The 6000-nt window shown below is 41.6% G+C and overlaps 1 long non-coding RNA gene across 1 annotated transcript in view; it reads left to right on the top strand.

Moving 5' to 3' along the window:
- LOC137434055 (uncharacterized) overlaps positions 1-5774 on the top strand; it is a 266399-nt gene extending 260625 nt beyond the window's left edge. Inside the window, exon 3 of the long non-coding RNA XR_010985780.1 lies at positions 5692-5774. This is a non-coding gene — a long non-coding RNA (uncharacterized LOC137434055). The remainder of the gene's footprint in view (positions 1-5691) is intronic.
- The last annotated feature ends 226 nt before the right edge of the window (positions 5775-6000 follow it).

Genomic DNA, 6000 nt, shown 5'->3' on the forward strand with positions numbered 1-6000 from the left:
ACTTTCTCAACAATCCTCTCCAAGAAGTTCTGTCGCTCAAGCTTTTGGGTCTCACTATCTGCCATGATCTTTCTTGGGAAAACCACATTTCCAAGCTGGCCTCCAAAGCCAGTCGCCGACTGGGCATCCTCCGTCGTGCGAAGTCCTTCCTTGGCACACCTGAGCTCCTCACCACATACAAGGCTTTCATCCGCAGCTCAATGGAATACTGTTCCCCCCTCTGGGCTGGTGCTCCTGCCTCACACCTTGCTCGGCTTCACGCTGTTGAGGCCAAAGCTTTCAGAATCATTGGAATCTCCTGCGATGTAGTCAACACCGAGGGCCTTTCACTCACTCACCGCAGGCAGGTTGGTGGTCTTTCTGTCTTCTACCGACTCCTCTCCGGCCTTGCTCCCCCAGCTCTCTCTGTGCTCTGTCCCCCCAATATTCCTTCAGGTCGCACAAGATCTGCCTGCAACCCTCTTATGGTTAAACTGCCAAAGTCTAGGCTCTCTGCTCACCTTCACTCTTTCATTCCCCTTTTCTCCCGCCTCTGGAACAAACTCCCCACTCCCTTCAATCCCACTCCTCCCTCCAGGTCTTTAAAACAGCTGTTCACCACCATCTCTTATCTTCCCCCATCGAAAACCTTGATCTTTTCTACCCCCGGTAATTCACCCCAGAGTCCTTGCAGTGTTCATATGTTTTATTCCTCTCCCACCTCCCCCCAAGTCCTCCCGATGTCCCTGCTCTCAAATGTTGTGTTTGTGTCCTTCCTCCTCTTCCCCCTCTCTTTTGTGTCCTTCCCCCTCTCTCCCCATCTTGTCTGCCGCTCCCCTTGTTTTTTGTGTTTTGTGTGTCGGTTTGTCTTTTTGTGTGATTAATGTTAGCTCTTTCACGAGCCTCGATCTTGTATACAAAAAAAAAAAAAAAAAATTCAACCACCAATTCTTTGTGAGGTTAAAAGGATGCTCTACCGAGTGCCATTTTCCTTTGTTCTCTTTTGCCAAGTGTCGCTATATGAGTGATTTTTCATTCTGTCTGTCTGTTTGTCTGTCTGTATATCAGTTGCATACAGGTCACAATTTTCAACTGATCTTCACGAAACTTCACCAAACGGTAGAGTTGGTCATAATCAAGAAGCCTATTGTTTTTTGAGGTCAAAAGGTCAATAGGTCAAAATAGGCTAAATTTCTAACTTTGTGAGACCAACTTTGTCGGATTTCTAAAATCCTCAATTTTAATCTGATTGACTTGAAATTTGAAGAGGATTTGCATATCTGGTCACTGAATTCAACCACCAATGATATTTTCGGCCAACATAGGCCAATAGGTCAACATAGGCCAGATTTCTAAAATCCTCAATTTTCATCCGATTGACTTGAAATATGAAGAGGATTTGCATATCTGGACACTGAGTTCAACCACCAACTATTATTGAGGTCAACATAGGCCAAAAGGTCAACATAGGCCAAATTTCAAAAATCCTCAATTTTCTTCCGATTCGCTTAAAATTTTAAGAGGATTTTCATTCCTGGTCACTGAATTCAACCACCAATTATTTTTGAGGTCATCATAGGCCAACAACATATTTTAGGGATTTTTCAAGTATCGTGCTATGCATGACATATTTCTTGTTTGTTTGTCTGTTTGTCCGCACATAATAAATATGATTTTCTCTGCAACCGTTGTTCCAATTGACAGAAAATTTTCACCATAGGTGCACCTCTTCCTGCATAATTTTTAAATGATAATTATGACGTCATAGGCCATGTGGTATGGGCGCCATCTTGGAAAAACCGAAAAACTTTGCACCTCTATATCTCCGAAAGCACTGCATAGAAAAATTGAGACATGGCTCATTGTAAAGAACACTCAATGGGAAATAAAATATGTTAATGATTATGTCATAGGTTCCTCCATTATGATGTCATAATTCAACAAGTACAAAACTTCATTCGATCAAGATGAAATTTCTTGAGCATCATCTTGGGATAAATTGGTGGAGAAAAAAAAAAGATGAATTATGCTAGATTTTTGTATTATCGGTAAAAGAAGAAGCGTCCATCCCTGTATGTGTGCAGGTGTGTTATATCCACTCCCTCTGCTAGATTGTATTAACAGGAAATGGTACGAACTTGACACCCCTCATCCACAGATATTTTCGAGTTTCCTATATTCTCGTGAGTCCGGTTTGCATTTAGGAACGGAATAATTATGTTTAACCATTTTGAGATTGCCACTCTTTTGTCAAAATGCTGAAAGTTATCTTGGAAGACTATTTGAATTACAGATTGTACACTTGCAATGGCAGGATAAAAATTCCCGGCGAGCATAACCGAGTCACTGAAAATACACACAGCGCATGCACAAAAGGCCTCGTTTAGCATTCATACATCACTTTGAAAGTCACATGTTGTTGCTAACAGGTCATGTAGCATTTGCTGTTATGGGACTCGATCTGCCTCACCAAATTAGGGGGTTCAATTTATAGGTCATCTCATCTCAATTCTCTCAAAGATGAACTTATGAAATGGGTCGTGATGTCTGGATGTCCGTTAACTTTTTGCTATTTTTGCTACTCCTCCCTTATCATCCAGCTGATTGTTCTGAAACTTGACACATGAATACAAGAGAGTAGCCCAGGCAATCACTCGGGCTTTCATTTTTTTCATTTCGGGTCATGGAGGCTCCCTGGAGAGTTACCCCCCCAAATTTAGGATCCCTCATCCTCTCTTATTTACTCGAGGATTTGAGGATTTGACTCATCGAGGATTTGACTCATCCCTTATTTACCAACCAGTTGCAATGAAACCCAATACAGCCCTTCTACTCTAGGACACGCACATTTTATTAGGCTTTGATATTTCGATTTCGGATCACGGGGTCTTCCACGGGTGAGGGGGGAGGGAGGGGATTAGCCCCCAAACTTCAGATCCCTACTCTGCCCTTATTTATCAATCGATTGCTCTGAAACCTGATACAGCCCTTCTACCTGATGGCACGCACACTCGCTCAGGTTTCGATTTTTAGATTTTGGATCATGAGAGCTCCAGGAAGGGGGGAGAGGGGGTTACTCCCCCAGGTTTCAGATCCATACTTGTCCCTTATTTACCAACCGATTGCTCTGAAACTTGGTGCAGCCTTTCTACCTGCTGCTCCACAGGATCGCTCGGTCTTACATTTTTGGATTTTATATCAAGGGACCTCCCGGTGGATCAAGGGGGAATTGATCACAATAAATGAATTTGCAGTCAAGTATTCAATTATTGTGACAAAGCTATACTCTTAATAAAGGACAAAGCTAAACTCATAATCCTGATGAGCTCATAATAAAGGTAAAACTCGTCGGCGACTCTGCAATAATTTACTTGTGATATTTTAATATCGGTCTTGACCCGAGTAGTCCTGTGGAAGCCATCCGAGTACTGTGGAAGCCATCCAAATTTGCAGGGGATGCAGTGGTTTACATATGTGCCTGACGTCAGCATCATGTCATAATCAGAGTTGGAAGAAGTGTTTTTTGTTTTATATAGTTGCGGGAATGGCCATAAAGGGTAAAGGCAGTAAGTTAGGCTAGTTTTTTCATTAATAAACAACCAGCATAAGTGTTTGGTTTCTGTCTAGAGTGATAGAAGGTGTTCAAGTACAGTATGTTCAGAAGCAGATAAACCGTGTCCCATCCATTCTGTAATGTGTCTGAAGCCCCAACCATTCCTGCCCTATTAATCCTTTAATCAGTCCATGATTATCCTATGTACCTCAAACGCATCCTCTCAAGAAATAAAAATTCCTATGATTGTGGACTTTTAAACAGCCTGTATAACCTGCTTGTGGTTAAACGATTCATACTCGAGCGTAAAAAGCCACCACCAATTATTGCAATTGCCTGGTCGGGGAAGGGTGAGGTTCAACGATTTAACCTCAGTGGTCTAAAGTCCTTGGTGAAGACCACTTTGTCGTCGCACATCTTAACCTTCTTGGCAATTAATAGAATAATCAAAATATGAACATTTGAATGACAAATATGTTCTACTAAGGTATTACCTGGCAAGAATAAATTGCCAGGTACTACATTAGTATAACTCATCCGAAGTGCTCAAGTACTAATCTGATAGTATTACGACCCCTTTTTATGGGACGAATACTTGAAATGCACCTCTTTGTGCAGCTGCTTGTGAAAGGACTACTTGGGTGTTGGCGTATTTAGGTGGCACACATGCGGTAAATGTAGGTGTGTTGGACATCACAAGCGACAAAAGGTATATCCTTATCCCCAGGAGAAATCGGTCCACATTCAAGTAAACGTGGAGGCATGTTAGCATTTTAAAATGTGCTCTGAAACATGGCAGGGCCTGTAGTTACACCGGTGTGTGATTCGCTCCAATACTCCTGTATATTTGTCATCCCCAAGAGTGATAATCAAATGAATGACTACATTGTAGTTGTCTAACTCATGGTCTACGATTATTGTCTTATTGCTTTAAATCTTTCCTGATTGTAACCATGTCCCTTACCCCCTCCTCCCCTTAACTATAATCCATATACACCTAATTGTGTGTCTTGCAGTACATATACATTTATTACACATTGTTTTCTCCCAAATTATTAAAATATGCAATCAGAATTAAAATACAGCAGAATGTGCCTTGCATAAACGGATTCCTTGCTGCTGTTTCTGCAAACTTAATGAAACTGTAAGGCAAAGGAACAAGTGCCAAATAATATCAATGGCTTGCTTATCTGTTTTCTCATTTCAAGTTATTCCATTGAACATTGGGAGTGTCTAACCATAACGTTTGGCACGTCAGTGTCATTTCTTCCATAAACCTCCACCTGGTTAGTTTTGGCAGAAGTATCTCTTGCTATATTTTAGGAATCGCTAACGAAGAACCCATCCGTATGAACAGGATAATTCCCCCATAATTGTAGATGGGATAATTCTCCCAGAATTATGGACAGGATAATTGCCCCAGAATTACTGACGAGATATTTCCCCCAGAATTATGGACAGGATAATTGCCCCAGAATTACTGACGAGATATTTCCCCCAGAATTATGGATGGGATATTTTCCCCCAGAATTGGTGTATTTTAGTATGACCTGTAATAACTCCTCCCACTGTGGGGACACTTTGCAATACACATTTCCTTGGACAGATTTGGGTTGCACTCCCAACCCTGACTCTCCTGGACTATTTTTTGTTATCCTCCTAAAACACCACCATCTCTTATCTTCCCCCATCCAAAACCTTGATCTTTTCTACCCCTGCTAATTCACCCCAGAGTCCTTGCAGTGTTCATATGTTTTATACCTCTCCCACCTCCCCCCAAGTCCTCCCGATGTCCCTGCTCTCAAATGTTGTGTTTGTGTCCTTCCCCCCTCGCCCCCCATCTTGTCTGCCGCTCCCCTTGTTTATTGTGTTTTGTGTGTCGGTTTGACTTTTTGTGTGATTAATGTTAGCTCTTTCATGAGCCTCGATCTTGTATACAAAAAAAAAAAAAAAACCACAACCACGAGTACAACCACCAGTTTTCAACAACTCATTGGAGTGGTTCAGGAGTGCATGGATGTCAAACGATTAACAAACACACAAACAAACGTCTCAAATTGTATATAATACGAGCAAAAGTACCCGTCGCTTTGCTGACGGATTTAATCAAAAGACAACATGTTGTACTTCACAAACATTCTGCTCTATTCCCTCAATAGTTTGCCAAAAATGATTTTCCATGTCTTTGGGAAGTCGGCTAACATCATCTTCGTCAACCATCCTTGCTGCTTCGCTGCGAAGGTCAGTGTTGGATCCTTTGGTTTGACCCTCTGGTTGAAATGAGTGAATTGAAACATTTTGAAAATTTCTAATTATTCTCACTCAGATTTCAACATCACCGTAATGTCTATTATCAAGTTGTTTTAACTTTTTTTATATAAGGAGATAATTTGTAACACCGGATACTACCTGGTGGCGCTGTACGATATACATTTACATAGAGAAAATTGCGGTCTTCCCCGCACCCT

Source organism: Myxine glutinosa, chromosome 10 (genome assembly GCF_964187855.1).
Source record: "Myxine glutinosa chromosome 10, kmMyxGlut1.1, whole genome shotgun sequence".
Taxonomy (NCBI): Eukaryota; Metazoa; Chordata; class Myxini; order Myxiniformes; family Myxinidae; genus Myxine; species Myxine glutinosa.